At 42.2% G+C, this 13,514-nt stretch overlaps 1 non-coding gene across 1 annotated transcript; it reads right to left on the bottom strand.

The window, feature by feature from the left end:
- Positions 1 to 58: 58 nt before the first annotated feature.
- Positions 59 to 161, bottom strand: LOC125618249. The gene has a single exon (XR_007349510.1). It is a non-coding gene; the product is annotated as a small nucleolar RNA U13 (small nucleolar RNA).
- Between the last annotated feature and the right edge of the window lie 13,353 nt (positions 162 to 13,514).

Genomic DNA, 13,514 nt, shown 5'->3' on the forward strand with positions numbered 1-13,514 from the left:
CACACCTACCACTAGAACTCAAGTTTCAGAAGATCAGGGATCTTTTTTTTTTTTCCCATGTCAGACGGGTTAACAGGCCAACTTCGTAACAGGCTTAGAGGGAGCACATCTCACACAACAGCATGAACACCCAATCACCACGCTTACGAACCAAAAAGGATCCAGATCAGGGATCTCCTGTATCTAGTTTGAAATTGTACATCCAGCTCTTGGCAAATAAAGTATTTATGGAATGGACACACCACCAAATATGAGTTTGGAAGACTGGGATGATGATAAAATTATGGCTGCCTATTCAATGTGCTTACAGAACAATATGCTTACATTGATACCAAAATACCAAACCATGCCCCAAATATTCATAACCATAAAAAGTTAGATGAATGTATGTAAATAACTGGTTACAAATCCATCCTTCTACTGATATAAAGTACTGGTTTAGGGCTGGGGTTCTGGCTCAGTGGTGGAGCACTTGCCTAGCACATGTGAGGCACTGGGTTTAATCCTCAGCACCACATAAAAATAAATTTTAAAAAAAAATAAAGGTATTTTGTCCAACTACAACTAAATATATATATTTTTTTTAAATAAAGACAAGGTTCATCCTTCCTACTGATAATCAGCAAAAAAAAGTCTTTTTATATGGAATACAGCACAAACCCAAAAACCACTATTACACAAGATAAGAACTCCAAGCACAAATCAATGAACACCTCTCCATTCTACATAACGGACTGTTAGACCTGGGAAGAATACCATTGTTTTTTATCACATAGTGGTGAGGCATAATTACCAAAGCATTATAAAATATTTTATAAGACATTTACACTTAGCAATGATATTTTGATTAATTTTTGGAGAGGTTAACAGAAGATGTACTCCTCTGAAAATCAAGTTCTGTTTTTCTTAAAATTCTATGTGTTGAAAAGTTGCTCCAAAGTAATTCATTTTTTTATTTCACATACATTTTCTTGATAGAGAAATTACTAAAGTAGAAACTATTCCTGTTCATTAGAACACAAGTGGCTCTGCTTTTTCTAAATGCTTTAATAAACAAAAAGTTGAAAATCTGCAAGCTGCCCATGAAACACCATTCCAACTTTGACAAAAAAAAAAAAAACACCTCAAATGAATAATGTGTTGCATTAGTCACTGCAAAAGGGTGAGTTTTTTTTTTTTACAAGCAGTATCTAGTACAATGTATATTTAAATACCTATTTGTAGAAAATGGTTTGCCTAATAAAAATGTCAACTTTCCTTCCCACTCTAGAAAAAGGGAAGAACTACTGCTAAAGTTATATGTAGTTTTCCAAGATTCTATTTTCTGAAACTGAGGCGGGGGGTTAACTTTAGCAGAAAAATGAAACTCTAGAAACTCCAGGCTTTTAAAAAATATTTTATAGTAATTCTGAGCCCACTTGCTCAGTAAAGACACTTTAAAATAATCATGTCATATTTTTATCAAATGAACACATTATTAACAAATGAATACTTTGAAAAGAATGAATTTAGTTTCACAAACTGAAACTTAAATTCCTGGCAGTTAACCAGCCTCAACTGCAAAAACAAACCTGAAAGAGAAACTAACTTGGGTTCTTGTGCAAGCAGTCATATCCTTTTAGGTTACACATCCTTTTAAGACTATCCTGCCTATTTAAAAAATAACAAAACATGTATGTCTATACATACACATGTAGATACACACACACACACACACACACACACACACACACACCTTCAAGAGAACTTCAAAAATGCTTGGTGGGGTAATGATGCCAGCACATACACTTAGGCTTGACCCCAAGCAGTAGCAATAAACATATCATTGACTATAATGTTTCAAAGGAGTTATGATAATACCTCATTTTTTGTCTTTGTACAACTCTTATAAAAGATTTTTATACTCTTCAAAAGGTTTTCTTTTGAAAAATTCGCCTAAAAAGCCCCAGCGAATATTTTTTTCTGGGCACAATAAAATTTCAAATTCACAAGTTCTGCATTTGAAGAGAGGCCATCCTTACATCGTCCTCTCTCTACCCCCAGATTATCATTATTCCCAGACGTATCCTCCAAGGACACAAAGCAGCTTCATCTTCAACCCCATTAAGTTCATGACAATTTTGATCTTTCTCAACCTCTCGGCCCCAAATTTCAAGTTCTCCGGGGACAAGGACAACGTTTACCTCCATGTTAGGAGGAGGGGAAAAAAAAAAAAAAAGTGCATCACGCCCTGGAAAACTCCCAGACCTGAATCCCACCTGCACGCTTCCCTGGCTAAAGTGCAGGGGGAGAGTCAGAGCCCGCCGAAGCGGCACCCGCGCACTCCACAGGCTGAACACTACCGTCGCCCTGCAGCGGGGGACAAGCGCGGGCGGCATCGACGGGGGCCGGGCTGTTCACTCTGGGCGCAGAACTTTGCGAACTTTTCCACTGAACTACTCCAGCAGCTCAGGAGGACTCGGGCTAACGGGAGGGTGGCGCGAGCGCGCTCGCCTCCAGCCTCGAGTCCCGCAAGCCGCGTGCACGCAGTGGGTNCCGCCGCAGCTGACTGGGGGTGCTCAGGTGCAGCGGGCGCAGGCCGCTCCTCCTGCCGTGTCTCTGGAACGCCCGCTCTCCGGCGCTCCAGGCAGGGCGCCCCCTGGAGCCCGCGCCGCCAGCCTGCCGCGGGGCCCCTGCGATCGATGGCTCGGCGCGCGACGACGCGGTCTGGGCCGCGAAGCGCACTGCGCAGGCGCAGAGTCCGCCGCAGCTAGGGGCCGTCCGCAAGCTTCTGCTGCGCTGTGGCTGGAGGGACGTTGGCGCCGGAAAGGATGCTGCGGTCTGCACCGCTCACCAGTCCCCGAGGACCAGGCCCTACCCCGTGTCCCGTGGCACTGCTCTCAGAAGCGTGAGGCTGAGTGCAGCTCCGGGTGTGTCCTGTTGCAGGACGTAAAACACCGTGGTCGCTGCTCTGGTTGGACCGTGCGTTAGTCATCTGTTGCTGCTTGACAGTCGCCCCCAGATCTTACTAGCTGAAGCAGCAAACGTTTGTTGTCCCACGGGTTCTGTAGTTCAGGAATTTGGGGGTGGTGTGGCTGTCTAGTGCTGTCTCAAGGTCTCGTGCGATTACGGTGAAGATGTAGGCCAGGGCTGCTGTCATCTGAGAATTGGAACTTGGGCCGCAGGATCAGCTTCTGAGATGCCTCGCTCACAGGACTGTTGGCAGGAGACCTGTTTTCACCACATGCATCACCCCAGATGGCTGTTTGAGTGTCCCTAGAGCATGGCAGCTGGCTTCCCTCAGAGCAAGTGACCCAAGAGAGAAACCAAGACAAAAGCCACAATGTCTTTTATGGGCTAGCCTCAAGTCACCTTTGCTTCTGTCATAGCCAAATCAGCCCTTCAGTGTGAGAGGATCAACCCAAAGGCATGATTAGCCATAGATGGGATCACTGGGGGCCATCCTGGAGTCTGGCTACACTTAGAGGGTCAACTTAGATGAGAGAGATTATCAAATTTCATCTGTGTTCTCAGAACCATTGTCCAAGTCTTCATAAGAGTTGAATAAAGTTTCTTCCAATAGGGACTGGGAGGGCTTGCCTAGCACGTGCGAGGCCCTGGGTTGGATTCTCAACACCACATAAAAATAAATAAATAAAATTTAAAAATTGAGTCCTATTACAACTTAAAAAAATTTAAAAGTTTCTTCCATAGGTGGCAGCACTTGTCCGTGTCCTGCTCTTCACTCCTTAAACGTCTTGATTGCCTGCTTGTGACAGATCACATACCAAGTGTTGTAGACAGAGTCCTGCCCATGCAGTTCACAACTGAGTGAATCAACTCTTGCAGTCGTGTAAAATGTCCCATTAATGATACAGATAGATACATCGAGGGGGGATGCTCTGCAGGAGGATTCTTTAATAGCAAGAAATATGAAATTGAGACAAGGTGGCAGGACCAGAGTGACTCTGTGTGACCAGAATAAATGACAGAGTGAATGCATCCCCCCAAAAAAAATAAATAATAAGCCTTCGGCTATGTAAAGGGTTTAGGATGCATTCTAGACTATATGAGAAGCTGATAGAGATTTGTAAGGGGATGATTTTATTATCATGGTCCATAGATCTGGTCAACAGAAGCTGACTCTGGGAAACTACACAGGTAAGGGGTATATCTGAAGGGCACTGTATATATATAGCTTAGGGAATTTTAGGGAGGACTAGAGAAGTGGCCCGGACTAATCTTCCATAAACAAAGCTCAGAACCATGCAGAAGAACTCATGAGGACTACCATGTCTGAGATTGCTGCTGCTACCCACCCCATGCTGAAGGACATTGCTGTCACTGCTTCTAGGAACCACTGGGGAATAGCTGCCACAGGTATTTTTGTTGTTGTTGTTTGTAGCCACCTGTACTGATAAAATTCCAAGTTTCCAAAATCATCGTGTTTTCCCACCTCATTTCCAAATCAAAGACTCACAGGGGTGCATCTGACTGAGGAAATGTGGGTCCCACACCTAAGTCCTGCCTACAAAGGAGACTGGGATTCAGAATCTGAACTCCTTCCTTGGGGAGGCAGGACTCATAATATTGGAACTCACCCAAGTTTAGGGAAAGCTATTCAAAAGAGGATAGGAAGCCATGAACCCCTAAGGGCATGCTCACATCTAAAATATATCAGTGGTAGAGAGTGGTGGATTAGATTAGGGCTTCACAATGTCAACAATATTGATCTTTTGGGCCATATAAGTCTTTGTTCTGGGAAACTGTTATGTACATTGTAGGATGTTTATCAGCATCTCTGGTCTTTATCCACAAAATGCCAGTAGAACCCTTTCCTTCCCCAGTTGTAGGAACCAAAGATGTATCATAGCACTGCCAAATATCCCGTGAGAGGCAAAGTCACCTTAAGAACCACTGTAGAAATCATCTCAGTTAGGAGACTCTTTTGGTACCTGAGAGAAGAAAGGAATTCATGGAATGATGGGGTGCAGCAATCATGCATAGAGAAGATGTTGCAGAGGTAGAAATAAGAAAATGTGGAAAATGACTATGCTCAGGAGGTATATTAGGAATAGCTTCAGTTGCTCTAACAGATCCACACAACAGTGGATGAAAGTATTTATCTCTGAAATAACACTCGGAGAAAACAGTGCAAGGCTAATGTGGTGGCCATCTTTGGAGGCCAGTCCACCCCTGAGGACTATGTAAACTTGCATCAGTTACCACTTGTAAAAAAGGCAATAATAACAAGAATGTCAGACAGCTGTGTTGTATCAGCTTAAAGAAATAATACATTATTGTTTTTTTGTAAGTCACTAAGTTTGTGATAATTTGTTAGGGTGACAATAAAAACCTAACACACCGGGGATCTTTGTCAGAGTCCTTTTTGCCCTGCAGGGTGTAACTACCAATGTCAGTGGCAGAGGTGGTGCGACCACAGGAGTGTGGAAGGATCCTGAAGAGAACCAGCGCACCCCCCACGGCATTGCCAAGGTTTGAAGTGGCTGGAGGAGCAGTCCTCCAAAGGTCCAAGAGAACCTTAGATATCCTCCTTCAGCTACCGCCCTCCCTGCTTTCGTCGCCTTTTGTGTTGCTGTAACCGTAATACCTGACAAGAACAACTTAGAGGAAGAAAAGTTTGTTTGGGGCTCACCATTTCAGAGGGTTCAGTTTCCCTTGCTCTAGGTCAAGGTGAGGCCGCACATGAGGTGGGAGGGCCCAGCAGAGGAAAGCTGCTCCCCTGGTGGCAGCCAGGAAGCAGAGAGAGGGGACCAAAGGGCAGATGCAGCCTTCCAGGGCAGGCCCCAGTGACCCACCTCCTCCAGCCATGCCCCACCTGCCTACAGTTACCACCCAGTCAGCCCATTCAAACTAGGATGGACGGCTAGGTTACAGCTCTCATAATCTAATCATATCACCTTTGAACATCCCTGCATTAACAGGAGCTTTGGGGGGACACCTATATTCAAACCAGAACATTCCCTGAGGATTTTTTCATATATATATTTTGGCAGGATGCTGCCTTCATTAAAAGTGTCTACAAGCTACAGACACCGAAACTTTCCAAGAGTTCAGAAACTTAAATTTCCTTTTTTAAAAAAATGGACCACTTCATAGAATACTACTAGAACACTCCTGTTTTCCTGTGGGAATCCATTCATTGGCTCCCTTCAAGTGTTTGTTCATTTGCTTGTTTTTAATCAACTTTCACTTTAAAAACAGCTTAAGTTTCAATATCCTACACAATCTATTTTTGCCTATTAACAGATTAGTATGTGTCACAATCCATCAGTATTGATGCATTTTAAAAAAATTTTTTTTGAGTTGTAGATGGACAAATACCTTTATTTTGTTTATTTATTGTTATGTGGTGCTGAGGATCAAACCCAGGGCCCCCGCACATGCTGCGCAAGCGCTCTACCGCTGAGCCACAACCCCGGCCAGTATTGATGCATTTTTTAAAAGTCCACACTCCGTTGGGGTTTCCTCTTTTTAGGTAATGTCCGTGTTCTATTCCAGGAGGATCCCATCCATCCGGGCAGCACATTAGATTCCAACATCAGACTCAGGCTCTTCTTTGTCGTGACCGTTTCTTAGACTTTCCTTGTTTTTTATGACCTTGACGGTTTTGAGGAGTATTGGTCAGGTGTTTTGTAAAGTGTCACTCCGTTGGGATTTGTCTGATGCTCACTCATCACGTGATTAGACTGAGGCCATGTGTTCCTGGGAGGAAGACCTCAGAGGTGAAGTTCCACTCTTCCACAGCATATCCGCAGTGCACGCATCCACAGGACTCCTCACTGGTGTCATCCCTGTCATTTAGCTTCTCGCTGTAGAGTTACTCTTTTATTCTCCCTTTGATATCGTGTCCCTTGGAAGAAAGCCACAGTGCCCAGCCCACAATTTGAGTAGGAGCTCTGCTCCACCTCCTCAGGGGTAAAGTGTCTACGTAAAGTGCTTGGGATTTCTTCTGTCCAGGACTTTTTTGTCTTGCTCTTTCCTCCTCTCTCTATTTTATCATTTACTATGTCAGTATGAACTTGTTATTCTATATTTTGCATTATAACCCAATACGAATTCATTTTTTATTATTCAGATCTTTCCATTCACTCTTATATTCATTTGACATCATTGTGGATTTATGTACTTAAGAAATAAATTTATGTATTTTGTTCTGTCCTACTTTTGAGAATTTTCTTGCTTTCTGGTGCTACAAGACACTCAAGGATCATTTTGTGTACTTCCTGTTCCGGTCTTAGGCTTGGCCCTTTATCCAAGAAGCCCTAGCTACTTCCTTTTGGGGGGAATGGTATTAGAAGCCAAGATCTGGGTAGGAGGTATGCTCTTTGCTGCTGGAGTTTCCTTAAGTTGGAAGGCTTCTCAGCTGACAGAGCAAGGATATGCACTATCATATAATAGAATACTGTTTCTGTATGTAACCATCTGTATCTATGTTAAGTCAAGCATGAGATCATCCCCATGCATCCTGCTCTGATCCATTACTACATGAGTCATGTGGCCTCCTCCCTTGCTTATCTGTAACCTCCCAATCCAACTATGAGAGACCCGGCTCCAACATTCCACCATTCTTTTAGTTAATTGCTTAATTCTAGTATGCATGTCTAGTGGTTTCAAGATTATTAACCGATAATAATGTGTGCTGTTCCGGTTGCCTGTAATCTGGCAGACTCCATTCATTCCAGAAGTTACTCAGACCTGCACCTTACTCCCAGCGAACCTCTCAGTTAGGATGTTTCAACATTTGTAATGTTGTTTCAAACATTGAGATGCTTCTGTTACATCCTGTATTATATCTGAGATCCCTCCATCCCCTATTAATTTACATACATTATGGTTTATTCTTTGAACTGTAAAATTCTGTGAGCTGACAGATGCCTAATGTCTTATGTTCACCATTATAGTATCAAATAGAATGTTTCACGACCCTAAAAAAAAAAAAAAAAATCCACTGTGCTTCAACTCCTCCTCCACCACACCCCACCTCCTAGCAATCACTGATCTAACATTTCTAGTTTTGCCTTTTCTAAAAATGTCACATGATTGAAATCACACAGGGTGTAGCATTTTCTAGCTTCATGACCAGTTTCTTTCACTAGCAGCATGAATTTAAAATTAATCCATGTTTTTTGTTGTTGTTGTTTGTTTTTTGTTTTTGTTTTTTGTTTATTTGTTTTTGTTTTATTTTGTTGGAGACAGTCTCACTGTGTTTTCCAAAACCCTGGACTCAAGGGATCCTTCTGCCTCCAGCCTCCAGAGTAGCTGGGACCACAGGCACAAGCTACCGCTCCTGGCTCCATCCAGGCCTTTTTTGTGAGTTGATAATGTTTTTTTTTTCTCTCTCTCTCTCTCTTTCTCTCTCTCTCTCTCTCGCTTTCGCTCTCAAAATCACTGAATAACCTTCGCTGTATGACCATAGTTTGTCTATCCGTTCATCTTTTGAAGGCCCTCACGGTTGCTTTCAGGCTGGGGAGGTTATGAATAAAACTGCTAGACACATTTGTGTGCAGGTTTTTATGTGAACTTGAGTTTTCGATCAGGTAGATAACTTTTAAAATCAATAGGTGTGCTATTTCTGGGTCGTAGGGTAAGACCACTTTTCATATTTTAAGAAACTGCTAAACTCTTTTCCAAAGTGGCTGTACTATTTCACATTCCCACGGACAAGGAATGAACAAGAAGTCCTGTTCCTTTGACCCCTTGCCATCGGTTTGTGATGTCAAGGGGACAGAGAAACAGGACTTGGTTTGGCTTGGTTTTAGCCATTCCAGTAGATGTGGAATAACATCTTATTGCTTTAATTTACAATTCCAAGAGGAAAAAAATGATGCTGAGCATCTTTTCATATGCTGCCATCTGTCTGTCTTCTTTGTGAGACGTGTTCAGGTCTTTTGTCCACTTTTTAGTTGGTTTTTGGTTTTCTTGTTCTTGAGTTTCCCTTAATTTTCCAGATTAAATTCAAGTCTCTTTGCATAATGAAAACTCTTCATAATCCAGATAGAAACCACTTTTTTCCTTCTGTCCCATGACTCCTACCTACAGACTATTCATACTGCATTGCTCCCAAACACCTCCCCTTTCCACTCACCCCCCCTAACCAAGTCAGTTTGCATGCTTCTGATTTTGCACATAGGATCCTTCTACCTGGAATAGTGTTCCTTCCAAGTAAAGTGTGTTGTTCCCTGCTATCCCTCCAAAGGCACTGGGAACATATACTTCAACGTTACCTGTCAGGTCTCGGGATGCTCACTGACTCACCAGCCTTTCTCCAATCCTGCACACCAGTAATCCCACCTACTCAGGAGGCTGAGGCAGGAGGAGCCCAAGTTCAGGGTCCACCTGGGTAATTTAGCAAGACCTTGTTTCAAAGTAAAATAAAAAGAGCTTAGTATATAGTTTAGTGGTAGAGTATCTGCCTCTCATGTGGTAGGTTAATCCCCAGTACTAAAAAAAAAAAAAAAAAAAAGTATATAAAGGTATTCTTGCTTGTCTCTGGGTTCTTAGTATTTCTGAAAAAGTGAAATCCTCACTCTGTCTCTGTTAGAGAAAGTCAGGGTAGCCTTAGGTTGGGATGCTGTTTTACAAATCCAATCCTTTTTTTTCTGATTCTGAAGCTTCATACCAAAAGCCCTTACATTTGCAGATGTATCAAAATCACCCGGAAAGATTTTAAAACATGGATTGGTCTGGGTACCTAGCTCAGCAGTAAAGAACCTGCCTAGCATGTACAAGGCCCTGGCTTCAAGGCCCAGCACTGTCAAAGAAAATTTTTTAAATAAAACACAGATTTCTAGGTCTTACCTCCAGAGTTCCAGATTTAGCAGGCCTGGAAAGGAACTTGAGACTTACATGTCTCATTATTCCCAAGTGACATTGATGCTGCAGTAAAATCACACTTTGAGAACCATGTGATCTCACTGTGGATTTTGTTTTTATTTTAAATAATATAAAAGATTTAGAGGTAGCTGTGCTTGGTGAGAAATTGCAATCAGCCTTTTAAAATATGAGGAGAGATCAGAACAGTGCAATTTAGAAAAAGAATCTCCAGCTGTTGTTGAAATAGCTAAAGCTCTATCCACAGACCAAATGAAGATGTCTGGAGCCTATTGAGAAAAAATAAATAAAAACACAGTTCTTAGAAAACAAACTACTAGGAAGCATAAAAGAGACAGGGGTGAAGAGAATCGAGGGTGCTTAAGGATGTTCAGCTTGATCTGGAAACCAATATTATTTGCATCTTTTACCCAAGAATGTGTTCATGTATTTATTAGGAAGATAAGAAAAATGTCAGGAATACTGGCATCTGATTCTCAAGAATGCTGTTTACTACTGCAACCACCATCTAGAATACCCTCGTGTGTTGCCTAATGATGGGGGCACATTCTGAGACCTACGTCATTAGCCAATTTCATCGCTGCACAAACATCACAGATTGTACTTACCCAAACCTAGGTATAAGGAAATCATTTGACATGAGCTCTTGATACAATCAAGAAACACAGTGAACATGAGATGTATGAGACTCCTGCTGGTGTGGCGTGGCAAATGTTTTAAAGTAAACATTTTTTGTTAGTGGAAGGTATTCACTCCAAAATAATGATGAAAGGATACACACACAAACCCAAACATAAACCAGTGACATACATAAACTGGTAACATGGGTGTTTATTATTCACGTATTATGTACATAATTGTGTGCCCTGTACTTTTATACAACTGGCCGTGCAGCGGTGTTTTCAACCAGCATCACCACAAAACTGAGCGTCATGCATTGCTCTGCGTTATGATAGCTACAACTTAAGTAGGTGACGGGAATTTGTCAGCTCTGTTCCAACCTCATGGGACCCTCATCCTACATGCCACCCATCATTGGCTGACAGGTAGTTTTGTGGCACATGACTATACTTTATCTCAGAGGTTCTCACGTATAATGACTTTGCCGGCCAAGAAACACTTAACATCATCTGGAGACATTTTTGTCACAACTGGGGTGGGAAGGAGTATTGCTACCAGCATCTAAGAGGCAGAGGTAGAAATGCTGCCAAATATTCTATAGCGTACATGTCAGCCCCCTACATTCAAGAATTATGTAGCCCAAATAAGTCACATAATTATGAATTAGTATGTGAATTGCAACTGACATAAGGAAGTGCAGAAATCCTGTTCTGTTTGGCTGAAATGGAGAGATCCTCTTCTATTTGAACTGGACTCACACCGGTGATTCCCAGACTTTTCCGAGTAATATCACACTATCTTGTTTATCTGATGCCAAAATCCTTTATGTCTCTAAACAGTCATGCATCGGTGAATTTAAATTTTAGCATGAATTTAAACTCATGTTAAACTGTGATAATAAAATATGACTCCCTTTTAGGTAACTAATAATAATGGAAGGAACTAGGGTGAGTAGATTTATCTTTTTAAACCAAGAGGCAGTCAGTACTGGGAACTGTCCCAGAGTGTCACTGGTGGGAGAGGCAATGGTCTGAATCTGTCTTTGGTGTCCACCTGGAAACATCCTCACAGACCTCAAGAGAGAGTGGCCTAGGACAGAGCAGGGGAGAGACGAGGAGCTACAGCCAGGTAACAGGATGATCCTGCCAGACCGCAGGGTCACTCAGTCTCAGGAACCAAATGAACTGAGGCCACTTCCTCTAATCAGGAATAAACTAGTGGTTCAACACACATGTATCTGTCACTCACACAGACTCAGCAGCTGGGCAAACCAGATGGGTTGCCTAGCAACAACAGCATCCTCCTCTCTCTGGGCTGTGGGTTGCCCTTTAGTGACCTTCCTAAAAAGTCAGCATAGGATAGTGGTTAACAGGAAGGACTCCTGGAGCAGAAGGCCCAGGTCCTGCATCCCAAGTTCAGGCAAGTGGCTTCACTTCTCCGTTTCCTCTCCTATGGAAGGGAGATTGTATTGGTTCTTCACAGTCTCAGTGGGATCTAGTGAGTTGATATACAGATGCCACCCAAAACATAACCAATGCTCAATAAATGTCAGCTCTCATTTTTCTCTTTTACCCTTTTTAACGGTCGCCTTATTGTTGTTGTTGTTGTTGTTGTTGTTGTTAGTACAGGGATCAAACCCAGGGGCACTTAATAACTGAGCCACATCTCTCTTCAGCCCTTTTAATATTTTATTTTGAGATAGGGTCTTGCAAAATTGCTTAAGACCTCCATAAATTGCCAAGGGTGACTTTGAACTTGAGACCCTCCTGCCTCAGCCTCCTCAGCACCAAGTCCAGCTCAGGGTCTTCTTTTAACCATATTTCACTTAGACAAATATTGAGCTCATGATGGCTTTTGCTCCAAAACTGTCCCGTCTGTCCTCCAAACCTACACATAATTCTGTCCCCTCCCACTTTGACTCCCATTTAAAAAAAATAAAAGCTTAATTTGTCTTCAAAAAAGTCTGATTTGCAGACAGCGGCTTTCTATGTGTGATTAGCCCACACACTGTAGAAACAAAGAACTAAGGGTGCTCAGTCCCTTCACGCCATATCTGGGCATCTCCCTTTAATGAACAATTATTTCTACCTAGTTAATTATGACTTTTCTTTGGGAGTTTTAATTAAAGGTGTCCCTTGACCTGCAAAGACAAATACCCTGTCAACCATCCATAAGTGAAATAATTAATCTAGATTGCCATCATGAGTGGCTGAATAAACAGGAGTTTCCAGCAAATCTTCAGTCAAATAGGGAAACCGAAGGCCAAAGACGAACCTGGATGAATGCTGCTGGATTCTGTTGTTGTTTTTAATGATGAACTCGGCAAATTTGCCCTAAATGATTCCTTGAACAGAAAGGAAAGTCAGTTTCTACAATCCTTTCCAAATGAAACAAAGCAAACCACGCTCTCTTCTTAGATCTTTGTTCCCTGAACTTTCACTATTCCAGTCCCCCTTTCAGACGTTATTCTGCGTTCCACTTGATCTGTTTTCCCCATTTCTTTAAATGTACATAAATTATGTAAAAGGGGGTGAAATGTAAAGGGAAAACTAATTCCAAAAGAGGGTAACTGTAAAAAATAAATACAGCTGGTCTTCCATGTCTGTAGGTTCCACATCCATCCATTCAACTAACGTTGAGCTAAAATGGTACACTCAACGTGTACAGAATTTGTTGCTTGTCATCATTCCCTAAAAAACACAGTAAACAACTATTTACCTAGCCTTCATACTATGTAATCTAGAGAGGATTTAAAGTATACAGGAGGGTGTGCTTGGCCTATATGAAATATTACACCATTTGGTATAAACAACTAGAGCATCACAGATTCCGGTAGCAGGAGATCCTGCAACCAATCCCCCATGGATGCCAAAGGATGATTGCACCATAAAAGCTAAACTTGTATACTTCTTAAAATGGGGGAGATAGGGAAGGAGAAAGAGAAGAAACTGGTGTCACTATCCAAGGAAGATACTGAAATTCATGAATTTTTTTCCCCATGATATGTGAGGTCACTCATCATCTATATCTGCTCCGTATTTTTCTAATGCATTGAGAAC

The sequence above is a fragment of the Marmota marmota genome, unplaced genomic scaffold (assembly GCF_001458135.2).
Source record: "Marmota marmota marmota unplaced genomic scaffold, marMar, whole genome shotgun sequence".
Classification (NCBI taxonomy): Eukaryota; Metazoa; Chordata; class Mammalia; order Rodentia; family Sciuridae; genus Marmota; species Marmota marmota.